The sequence below is a fragment of the Botryllus schlosseri genome, chromosome 7, assembly GCF_051294905.1.
Source record: "Botryllus schlosseri isolate E-star chromosome 7, Bs_hap1, whole genome shotgun sequence".
Taxonomy (NCBI): Eukaryota; Metazoa; Chordata; class Ascidiacea; order Stolidobranchia; family Styelidae; genus Botryllus; species Botryllus schlosseri.
The window spans coordinates 1,842,067-1,854,668 of record NC_137242.1 but is presented as its reverse complement, the minus strand read 5'-3'; the positions used below and the strand labels follow the sequence as shown (position 1 = coordinate 1,854,668).

The window sequence follows — 12,602 nt, the reverse complement described above, 5'->3', positions numbered from 1 at the left end:
TAACGGTTGAAAGTACCGTTTCGCAATCTAGAAATTACCTATCATATCGTAATCTAGCAGCCCATGACGTGACCTGCTAATCTGGAAAATCTGGCTTTTTTTTAACGTTACACCTGTCTTAGCCGATCACCTCTGAAGCTTTATGGACAAAAGACATGAAACATATTTTCCGCTTTCTAGAAGTGGTATTCGTATTTCACTTTCAATTCCGAGTATCATAATTTCAGTTCTAATTACTTTCAGTTCTTTTGTCTGCAGAATATATATGTTGAAGCATAAAAGCAAGTGTAGTGATGCCTCTATTTTCCGAAAATAAAGCTACACCAAATATATATTTTACGATCCACAATATTTGTTATTAACGTATAATAATTGCGCAAAGTGTTGAAACTGTATCCGATACAACTTCTCCGTTATTGCTCTTCGCCTAAACTTGGGGCCTTATAATGGGGTATAGGGCACCATGCCATGATATTCTCTAAAACGGGGTCTTCTAGTAAACAAAGGGTTGGTATCGCATTTTCATATCAATACTATAATTTGCATCCCATGATGCGAATGAATGCTTATTCTGTCGAAAATTGATACCTCCTGGGATGCATCAATACGAATCAAGCTCTCTGTATACCTTCCGCATGGCTCAATTTGCAGCTTTGACAGTCCATGCGAACGAATTGAGACTGTTTTCAAAACTACTTACTTACTTGAGTAGATTTAAAGTCAATCAATTCTACTTCTACTTCGAGTAGTTTTAGATGGCTTATGGAAAAAGTACTTCTACTCGTACTTGAGTAGATTTTTTTCTTCACTACTTCTACTTGACTAGCTTTCTTGACTACTTTGACCACCCCTGAAAGCTACACAACTCACAGTTCTGGACTTAGACCAGCTCTGTAATATCCGATATACATTTTGACGTTTCCATAGAAGCTAAGCGTCTGGGGTTAATGTGATATAAATGAGTTAAGAATGATTCGTGTTTCGCATCGTTTTGAATAATGACACTAAACGAATAAATAGTTTTGTTTGGGAAATCAACCCTCACTTTCTCATAGCATAATTTAACACATCCACTTAGCAGCTTTTGTTAACAATGTAACTCACTGTTGTTTAGAAGTAAAAATGAAAAAACGCCACGGAATATAGTTTAAACTCTTGGCTAGGCCCGTCAAGATTTTTTGCTTCTTATTTGGCCCGTCTGGAAAAATATTTGCCCACCCTTGTCTTACATACTTCTTCGCGCCGTCAAAAGGGGGCACGGTTTGAAGGTTGACAAGACTCAAAGACATAATCGATAAAGTCGCATCTAAAACAAATCGCGTTTTAAGGGACACCTGCGTTTGGCCAATCCGTCTAAGTAGGTTAGTAAGTAGGTTATGTCAAAATGGCTCCGATGAATAATTGGCCAGTTAAATTATTTCTTGAAACGTGTAGCAAAACTTTCGAGAATTCTATTTCTTACAGATTCCTGCAAATGAACCAAATAATATATTATTTGAAGTTAAAAAAACAAATTAAAAATATGTTTTTAACGAGATACATGTTTTAAATATCTATACTCGGATGCATTTTCCTTTTGACCACAGCACTATGATTCGCACGTTGACCGCGATTTTACAGTTGCGGGTGGTGCGAAAACTATTTAAGAGAATGGAAAATTGTGGAACATGGAAAAAAGCTCGGGCGTATAACATTAGATTGAAAACTTCCACTTCAGCTGAGACAATATGTTGAGAGCTTGGATACTCAGCTATATTTACGAATATGATCAAGATAAAACCGGATAAAATAAGGATGCTGCCTATAATGAATGAATGCAAATAGCACGAAGACGACAGTGAGAAAATATCAAGCGAAGCATAACATAAAAATCTGAATTTCTTTTTTATTTGACTCATCGATTTATCTCTGAAATTCATCAAATCCCAGCCATATGATTATTCAGAATTATGAGCTCAACAATAAGTCTTCCATTTCCGCCAAATCCCCATCTCTCCCTTCTAGGAACACTGACTTGAAGTCTGTGGAATGAAATAGACATTGTTATAGCAGGAGTCCGAGCCACAACAATAACATGCAAGAAAAACAGGAAAAGCAATTGACCAACCCTCGCTAAGTAATAAGTATTACTACCGGCATTCGCGGAATAATTTCCGTTTGTAGCTTTTTAATCGCTGGTATGTGATAATGAGCTTTCGCGGATATAAGTCGGTGGATTAGCAGCACTACATAGAACAGAAACGGGATAACGTGGATGCCCGCTTACGCATGCAGACCATCAAAATTAATGCAGATAGCGTCACAAGTGACCAGAAATAACCATTATAGATTCTTGATGTTGTTTCCTACAACAGTATTATTCGTACTCTCAGTCTCAGTGCAGATACTATCAAGAAAATTCGTAGGACACGCAGCGAAAACATTTGATCATTTAGATCAGCAAATGACGTCGTTTCATTATATTGTATAGACCTCCTTATATTGTAAGGATACCATATGACCTTTTTAAGAGGAATTGCCCTGATTTTTCCAGTAATGCAGAATGACCTCAGATGACGCCCAAATGTCCTATTTTTTCGCAACTCGTCCTCTTTTTCTAACTTTGACAGATAGACGACTGTTCAAAGACAACTAAAATGTCATAAAAACTTGATTTCGACCCAATTGAAGGAAATTTAGCATAAAATCTACACAGGAAATACCTATCACCGGAATAGGTTGTCCAGCGCTGCTCGAATACCGACTCGATTCAGAATATTCGACTCAGAATCGAACCACTCAGGTACTTGATTTTGCCCAGTCCTACCGACGACGAAGGAAATTAAATACCACAATCTCCTCTATAACTCACGGAAGTAAACAGTAATACCCAATGAATCTTCGTAATGCTATTTTAACGTTGTTCCCTTTTGTAGCACTGATCGTACCTCGAATCTTAAAAAGAAATTTAAAAAAAAAGTGCGTAGGGCAGGTAAAAAAGATTATTCGATCAGGACAGTAGATTATGTTGTTCCATTGTGAACCCACTTGTTATCCACACTCAAACGTAACAATGATTGTCATACTTTAGTGATTTCCTACGCTCAATGCTCCGACTCCGATGTTTATTTATTTCCTTCGGCCTCATGTCCTTAACGCGATGTGTGTAGTTTATTAATTTGTCAGGCTTAAATTGGCTGCATTGAGACGTTTATATAGTTAGTAAATGATTGAATATTTGTGTGTTTCTGCATTATGTTATAGTGTAGCGATATTTGGAGTACCACTTAAACGCGGTGCTTTTATGTAAGGCTTTGGCCATCAACAATACACGGTTACCCTGGAGGGATGCATAGTGCCGAGTGATTGATGCGTAATGCGTATACTACCACACCATCGCCAATTCTCCAAACCACATGTAATGCCGCCCCTGAAACTCTACTTATTCTTCAATGTGGCCCGCATTTTTCCTAGTCTTAAATAGAGTAATGAAATGTTACGCTCAACTGTGAACCTCGATTGGTCGTGCAGCAGCATACGTAACATGTAGTATATAACTGTTCACGTTAGTGAAAGTCCTAATCAACACGCGGCATTGTCAAAACGTGTAATGAAATAGGTATTGTCAATGAAATACCATATCATCATTAATGTGATGTAGAACTGGTATTCTGTTCTTTGTGGTCGAAACGCATAAACGGAAACTCACCCGAGTCTTTACCCCACCCCGATTTCGATACTGGACGGAATCTTGAGCCTTTAACGACTCGTTGACTTTTCCAACCACTCATCCACTTTTTCCGCCCTCCAGTCAGTCCTTCTTGGTTTTCCAGCATAACCAAAGCAATCACTAGCCAAATATGGAGTAAATATTTACCGTCCATCTGAAAGTATACGCATGGTTCTTGTAAAACGCCCATTCACTTTCCGCATGATTCGAGAAGGACTGTTGCGCAAGCCAACACCAAATGTTTCCTTCTTCATATAGAAGACGGTTCACTGAACATACGTTTTAAAATTTCTCATGTCTTATGGTTTATTTTAATTCTTGCTTTTTCTATTATCGCTATATTTGTGTTAATAAGGCGCAACCGGACGTATAGCGTATGTTAAACAGGTTTGACGCAGCGCGCGTCTTGGATTTAACACCCGATTGCCTTCTTATTGAATTCTGTGTTACGTAAGGATTAGGGAAGGGCAAAACCAGAGAAGGTGGCGAGATAGTGTAATGGTATTATCCACAGCTGCGACAAAAAAGGGTTGCGTGCTCGATTCCGACGACTCCAGAATTCCTACCTACGTGTTGGAGGTTTATCTAGACCAGTGGTTCCCAACATGGGCGATATCGCCCCCCAGGGGGCGATTTGGCGGTCTAGGAGGGCGAAAATGACGAAGGGGCGATAGGGGGGCGATGACGCGTCAAACGGCTGACCTTTTTTTAGACAACTCACGAAAATTTAGTTGTAAAAGTGTCAAATTCGACATCGAGCCGAAAAGTTGACCTTTTTTTTTAGTCAACCCGCCGGTGATTACAGTTTTTATGCTCATTTTTCGCTACACAAAATTTGGGGGGCGATGATCGGTGTTGAGCTTGAAAAGGTTGCGATGGGTCGAAAAAGGTTGGGAACCACTGATCTATATAGGCTCCTCCTCGCCATCTCATCCGTGCAAGTGGTGTCTTGTAAAAGCATAGAAGTGGACCTCCTGGAGTCGACTTTTATCAAAATACACTAACCAAAACTCTGTCAACAAAAGGAGTTCGTGTACCACCTAAAATAGTACATTGAACGCTCTTTCATTTGAAATTTCATGCTGGTGACGTCATATATTGTGATACGATTATTGATATACAATGTTCTTTCCAATTCTCTACTAGTTGCTGACGATTACCCCTGACGAGTGTCAGCCGAAAATATTCGAGTTCATTGCAATATGAATATACTATATATGAATATTCAATTTTATTCTTTGAGTATAGTATTATTCGTGGTTTAAGTCTCAGGTCAGGAGAGAGTCTCAGGAAAGTACGCATTCACGCAGAACGACATTTACACGATTAGCGCAACAGATCTTGCGATTATATTGTTATCTAGCACGCATTTCTCTCACTTTTAAACTCGCCTTTGTCACAACTACCTGCAATTCATTCACCCTCATAAAGTACGATAGAAACATCTGGTCGACATTATGTATAGCTCGATTCAAACAGACAATGGAAGAATGTGCTTACACAAAAAAGTTTGCTATCGAACAACATGAAGCCATGGTTATAATGACTCATCGAGTCATGACTGTTCTAAGAAATGATCGTGGCCACTCAAGAAGAAGTAGAAGTAACGGCGTAAATTCACACTCAAGTAGAAGTAGATATTCTCAAGTACGTAATAAAACAAGTAGCAATAGTCTATATTTAAAACCACTTGAGGAAGTAACCCAAGTAGGCAAAAATCTACTCGAGTACTTGGAGAAAGTAAAAGTACTTCTTTACTGGCCATCTCTGATGAAGAGTGAGACAAATGAGTATAGTATGTACGACTTATTCGTTTTTCCGAAGCAGAGATAGAAAAAACAAGACTTGAGCTTGATACTGAGCACTGAACAGTAATAACCAGTATGACTTGAACTCGAACTTGACTCGGTGGTGAATTGAAAATGACTCGACTTGACTCGAGTCAAAGCTAATATATTATTGCATTAAATTGCGTCGTTTGATTACTTTGTAGTCACCCTTATTTTGACGCCTATGAAACTATATACTTACTCATTGTCCATAGGGTCAGACCCCCTTGTTCCACAACCGAGAGTGAGATCTAGTTGATGTAGGTAGGCTTTAGGTTGAGTCAAATGCACAGCGTATGCGTAATATGTGTATGATACACTCAACTTAATAGTTGGGTTACCATACGTCCTACTTTAGAAGGACTTGTCCTCCTTTTTGAAGAAATGTCCTAACTTTTGACAATTTGTTCTTCGTTTTCACCTAAAATGCCTAAAAACGTCAAATTTTGGCCTAAGAGATAGACCACGGGTTATGCGTGACTCAAATCTGAAAATGAACCTTTTAATGACATTTTGTATTAGACAACACTGATAATAACATAAGGCGAAAGCGGGTATTTCGGGAGTCAAATAGGAACAATGACCACCTTTTTAGTCATCACTACAAGATTCCCAGTGAATACTCAAATATCAGCTGTTTTTAATTTCGGTGAATTAAATTTTATGCTTTGAAAAAAGTGTCCTACTTTCCCGACGTTATACTGTCATGCGCCCAGCAATATCTACCTTGATGATACTAACAAAATTGATATTATGTGAATGAGATCGTAGGTACAACCGCTTCGGACACCATCTCTAGTCTTTACCCCCGCCACCATCTGAAGTTTCGAACTTTCCTTCATGTTCTGGAATGTCTGGTTCGCCTTCTACTCCTCCCAAATAAAGTCAGCCCCTCTTGGTTTTCCAGCACAACCAGAGCAACCAGTAGCTAAATTTTAGGAAAACATTTACCATCCATCTGGAAGTAGGCCTATATACACATGGTTATTACCAGCTTGTGATGCCGCTATGTAGGCCTAGCCCATGCGGCGAGAAAATATCGAGACATTAAAAATAACGAGTTTCACCACAGCTTCTGCACTTCAAATTTGTAGCGTTGTCTCTTTGCGTTAACCTTCCACTAATCAAAAGTCCAATTTTCGCTTTTGCTCATTCCGTTGCTACATTGATACTATTAGTGATCTTCTAGTGCAGAACGATATGTATCTCAGCTCAGTTGTACAAATGATATTCTGGGACAGCGTTTTCCACACGTTTTTTTGGATTCTTGGGTGAGATTTTCGGATATAGTCGGATAGTTGGATGGGATTCTTCGGATTCTGACGGTCGGCTTCGGATGCTCAAAAATCAATATCCGCCCATCACTGATGCCCATCAGCTGGATATCTCTCATATTATGAAATCACCGCACCCAATTATACAAGCTATAGAGTAGACCAGGGGTGTCAAACTCAACTTGCGTCGCGGGGCGGATTCAAACCTTCAGGACGCTCCCGGGCCGCACCAAACAAATGGTTCCATAGTGTCACCGCGAAAATACATGGCCTTGTTTTTCACATGGATACTTTCATTATATTACGGGTCATGGGGGTTCTATTCTAGCAACACTGTTATTCGCACGAAACGAAATTGGAAAAATACGATAATTTACCGGTTGAACACATTTATTAATCACTAAAACAGTAGCTCTAACGGCGATATAAGTTGTCATATTTCAGTGCTCCCTTTTTTTAGTTGTTGACGTTAGCCTTGCGTTTTGCGTATGCGTTGTAAAGAATACAAGAGATATTAACCGTAAACGCGGACGTTGGAATTTGATTTGTTAGGCTATTATCATGAAATCGTGATACCAGTTTCTGTGGAGGCCGGAATCTTTTTGAGTCAGAAGTTATACAGCACTGCGATCACGGATATTTGAATTATAATTTTGTGTAGCCATAATATTCTCCATGTAACCTGAATATAACAGTCTGCACTGCCGTTTTCGCTTCTGTGAATAACTACTTCTCGATCATTTTGGGCATAAAACTCGAAATCCAGTGTGGAAATTTTGCTCTCTCGGAATTGAGTGTTAATGTCGCCCACTTAGTTCCTAATGGGGAGTAGAGTTAAACTACAACCAATGTCGGATGGTTATGTGGCCCATTCATGCCCGACATTTGCTGTCTTGATGGATTGCTTGGTGGAAGTAATCACAACCAAAAATTCCAACATTTGTCAGAAATGTGCTGGATAATACAAGCATTTCTTAATCTACTCAGAATGGCTTCGCGGGTCGGATGAAACCGTGTGGCGGGCCGGATGTGGCCCGCGGGCCGTATTTTTGACACCCCTGGAGTAGACCATTAATCGGCCTGTTGTTTTGTATTGCTAAAATATCTTCTGAAACCTTATGTATTCGCACGCTGTGTCGTAATTAAACGCCAACCTGGTACACTGATGCCATCTAAAAGCTCAGTGGTGCAAATGAGCTCTATACAGCCCGTGATGAAAATGCCCTTCCCGAATGGTAAGATCGGATGTTATCTACCTTGGAAATCAGTTGGCTGGGCATATGTTTCCGGTTTTCTGAGGCCTTGTAGTTATGTTGTCTACTATCACTATATTTATATTAGTAAGACGCAACGGGACGTATATAATCCATGCTATAAATGAGGTGACTCAGCGCGCGTGTGTTGTGTTGAATACCGCGATGTCGTCTTACATATTTCTTCGCGCCGTCAAAAAGGGGCACAGCTTGAAGGTTGAAAACACTCAAAGACATATCCGACAAAGTTGCATTTAAAGCAAATCGTGTTTTAAAGCACGCCTGCGTTTTTACCAAACCGTCTAAGTATGTTATGTCAAAATGGCTCTAATAAATAATTGGACAGTAAAATTATTTCTTGAAACGTGTAGCAAAACTTTCGAGCATTCTATTTCTTACATATTCATACGAATGAACCAAATATTATAATGTTCGATACTATTTTATATATGTTATGTGGTCATGGCTGAAAAAAACATCATAGAACATGTTTTAAACGAGATACATGTTTTAAATATATCTATATACGTCAGATGCATTTTTATTTTAACCCCAGCCCTAGGCATGATACGTACGCTAACCGCGGTTTCACTGCTCCTGGCGATGTGACAACTATTTAAGATAGTGGGAAATTTTGGCACATGGAAAAAGGCTTCATGTCAGGCATATAACGTTCCATTGAGAACTTCCACTTCAGCTGGCGTAATATGTTGAAGGCTTGGATACTCGGCTCTATTTCCGAATATGACCGGGATAAAACCGGATGAAAATTAAAGATGTGGCCTATGGGGAATAAATGCAAATTGCATGGAGACGAGAATGAGAAAATAACAATCGGCAAATAACATCAAAATGAAAATTTCTCTTTTATTGGACACATCGATTTATCGGTGAAATTCATCAAATCCTAGGTATACGATTATTCAGAATCACGAGCTCAACAATAAGTCTTCCATTTCCGCCATATCCCGATCTCTCCATTCCAGGAACACTGAGCCGGAGTCTTTGGAAAGAAATAGACATTGTTACAGCAGGGGTCCGAGCCTCGGCAAGCCAGGAAAATGGTAAAGCAATTTACCAATCCTCGCGAAGTATTTCTACCGGCATTCGCGGTATAATTTCCAATTCTAACTTTTTAATCGCTGCTAAGTGGGAAAGAGCTTCCGCCGATATAAATCGGCAGAAAAGCAACGAAACAGAACTGGAAAACGTGGGTGCCCGCTTACACATGCAGACCATAAATATTAATTCAGATATTGACCCAAGAGGCTGGAAATAACCAATATAGATTCTTGATGTTGTTCAGTAGTATTATTCGTATTTTGAGTCTAAAATATGCAAGACTGTTAGGAAAATTAGTAGGACACGCAGCGAAAACATTTAATTAATTATAGGTCAGCAAATTGCGTCGTTTCATTATATTGTGAACCTCCTTATAATGTAGGGATACCATATGTCCTCTTTTAAGAGGATTGGTCCTCATTTTTTCAGAAATGTAAAATATCCTCCGAGGACGCCCGAATGTCCTATTTTGTCGCAATTCGTCCTCTTTTTATAGCCTTGACAGTTAGGCGACTGTACAAAGACAACTAGAATGTCGTAATAACTGGATTTCGACTGAATTGAAAGAAATTGAGCATGAAATCTCCACAGGAACACCTAATCTCATTTTATACAGGCGTTCCACGGTCTCCAGATTACGAAGGCGGGAAATTCAAATTTTATGACGATCCCGATACTCTCTTCTCCACTTACAATTTCCAATACTCGAACGAGTCGTTCGACAAACTTCACAACCTAACGGAGTTCAACACTCTGACTAACATCGAAGTAGGTATCCAAACCATGCTCCTATGCGTTTACTTTACAGTGTAACGCGCCAGTCATTAGAAAGGGCGTAACGTAACTTAGATAACGAAACGGCGTGTATATCGTAAGCCGGTAATGGTGCTGATGTGTATCCGCATAATCCCAGTAAATGAAAGCCGAAATAAAACACTGCATCGAACGTCTCAGAAAGACCAATGGTAATCTGTGACAGCTCAATTGTCACACCAGATCTGCTGAAAATGGAGAGACCGACGCGAAAGACTTGGACGACAACGTGCCCACTGATTTATTCCTTTTCCAGACTGGAGATGTTGACTATGCGTTCAATAATTATAGTAGTGACATTCATCATTGTAAACTGTTCACCATTTATCTTATTGTTTGAACCAGAAAAGACCGGGAAATAGTATGCAGATAATGCATATAGGCCTATTCAAGAATTTCAAACATTCAATGTAAACATTATCTGGTCATCCGCTGTTCTTCAGCGGAGAAGTGCTAATAATAAATGAAAAAATCGCCGGTAGGATGTCCAAAAAAAGGTCAACTCCAAGCTATATGATACGTGGGAACGGGTCTTTCCTGGGTCGAGTGTCGGGTCGTGTGTTTTCATTGAAACAGCCGCAAATATTTCGGAACTACCCGTTTCTCGTCCGCTACTATAAGTTTTGTAACTTGTAAAATGTATCCTCCTTTTCTGATCTCAAAGTATGGCGACCAAATTATAATGTTACCCATGAAACTATACTTTGAGCGTAATCTTAGGCCACCCTGTGATACAACTTTCTGACATTCATTGGCATTCATAAAGCACGAGAATCACATGTAGTGGATATTATGTACAGGTCGGGTCAAACGGAAAATGGACATAAGCGGCATATGTGCAAGATACGCTCTATAGGCTAGGCCTCCTACTGTGATGTGACCAACAATATTTATCTGTCTAGCTTAGCATTTGAGGACATAGTTAAAATCAAGTCGGACACTCACTCGAGTCCCATCCCGATTTCGATGATGAATAGAATCTAGTACGTTTAACCGTCATCCGCACCCTCCTCCGCCGCCTGCTCGCAGTCATCACTTCTTGATTTTTCAGCATAAACAGAGCAATCAGTAGCCAAATTTTGAGTAGATATTTACCTTCCATCTGAAAGTACACGAATGGTTGTTGTAAAAAGTTCGTTTACTTTCCGCTTGATTCGAAAATTACCTCACGACAGTGGCGCAAGCCAACATCGAATGTTCGATGCATGGATTTTGCTGATTATGTGTTTCAATTTTCTCAGGCATTACATAATTTATTTTGAGTCTTGCTTTACCTACTATCGCAATGTTTATATTAATAAGGCGCAACCGGACGCATAAAGCACGCTAAATAGAGGTGACGCAGCGCGCGTATTGGATTTAACACCACCCGATTGTCTTACTGATTTCTGCGTTACGCAAGGAATATGGGTGCATGGGCAAAACCAAAGAAAACACAGATTGAGTAGGAGATAACACAATGTAACAAATTTGCATATGAGATTACTGCAATGTCAGGACCATAATGGCTGGCGCATTTCGTAACAATGGAGTGATGGAATATCCCTTCGCTCTTCTTGTCGTTACATGTTCTACGCGAAACACGAATCGCTGATTCGAAATTTCAATCATTTTTCATGTCGTGTATTGTAGACATCATTGAAATATATACAACTTTCAATACGGTCAAAACTGATCCAACTAACAGGTCTGTTAAGTTTTAACTAACGTCAGTAAGATTGAGGCAGAACCCAGTGTTGGGATCAAGTCACTGTCTTCGAGTCACAAGTCATCTCGAGTCATTGCACATTTTGACTCGAGTCAAGTCAAGTCAATCGATTTTTGGAGGTGACTCGAGTCAAGTCGAGTCAAGTCAAGTCAAGTCACGATTCAAGTCACAATTCAAGTCAAGTTGCCTTTTCGAAGTGCGAGGCATGATTACGTCATTGCATTTTACTAGCTGTTTGAAATACAGATTGAGTAGTCATTTATTTTAAATCGACCAACGAATATAGGGCTAAATATACCTGCAAAAAGGCGTTGTATCGCTCACACATACGTAGAACTGTTAAACTGCATAAGCTTCTCTTTAGCCTCAGTCCATAGTTATCAGCCAAAATAGAGAATAGAATACGAAACCTCAGAAATTAGAAACTAGTCGAAATGATGCAATGTACTAGCCAGACTTGTAGAAACTAAACATTTAGTTGCATGGTTGATGGTCAACTAACTAACGATTTTTTGAGTAGTTCTAGTTCTAGTTGCTGATTCTAAAAATTGAGTAGTTGTAGCTCTAGTTGTAGTTGCGCATTTTGAAAATTGAGTAGTTATAGTTCTAGTTGTAGTGGTGGATTTTGAAAATTGAGTAGTTCTAGTTCTAGTTGTAGTTGCCAAACAACTAGAAAACACGTGTCGGGATTTTGGGCGAATTGAGAGGCCGGTGTTCTGTTTAATGATGTTTGTGCAGCCATTGCTCAATGCTAACAGTGGCGTAGCCAGCGGGTGACTTTTTGGGGTCGGAATATCTCCCATTTCAAATTCGAACCCTGCTCTTTTGAAATGACGGTTCAATGTCTGATATTTCCGATAAAAATGAAATTAATGTGTTGTTTAGGAGAATGAAATCCAGTTCCGTACGGTTCTAAACTTTTATTGACTTGGGAACCCCACGCCACAGATGAGC

At 39.5% G+C, this 12,602-nt stretch overlaps 1 protein-coding gene and 2 long non-coding RNA genes across 4 annotated transcripts in view; all 3 read right to left on the bottom strand.

Annotated features, from left to right (window-relative positions):
* Window positions 1-12,602, bottom strand: part of LOC145442247 (roundabout homolog 2-like) — a 296,749-nt gene that overhangs the window by 123,872 nt on the left and 160,275 nt on the right. The gene's annotated exons all lie outside the window — the stretch shown is intronic.
* Window positions 333-3,974, bottom strand: LOC145442278 (uncharacterized). Of its 2 annotated transcripts, XR_013916000.1 has the most exons (3): window positions 3,755-3,974; window positions 3,689-3,718; window positions 333-2,021 (listed from the first exon to the last, which is right to left on the bottom strand). It is a non-coding gene; the product is annotated as an uncharacterized LOC145442278 (long non-coding RNA). The 2 variants fall into 2 exon arrangements; XR_013915999.1 differs by having other exon boundaries at window positions 3,689-3,922.
* Window positions 8,908-11,215, bottom strand: LOC145442279 (uncharacterized). Its single transcript, XR_013916001.1, has 3 exons — window positions 11,106-11,215; window positions 10,886-11,042; window positions 8,908-9,068 (listed from the first exon to the last, which is right to left on the bottom strand). It is a non-coding gene; the product is annotated as an uncharacterized LOC145442279 (long non-coding RNA).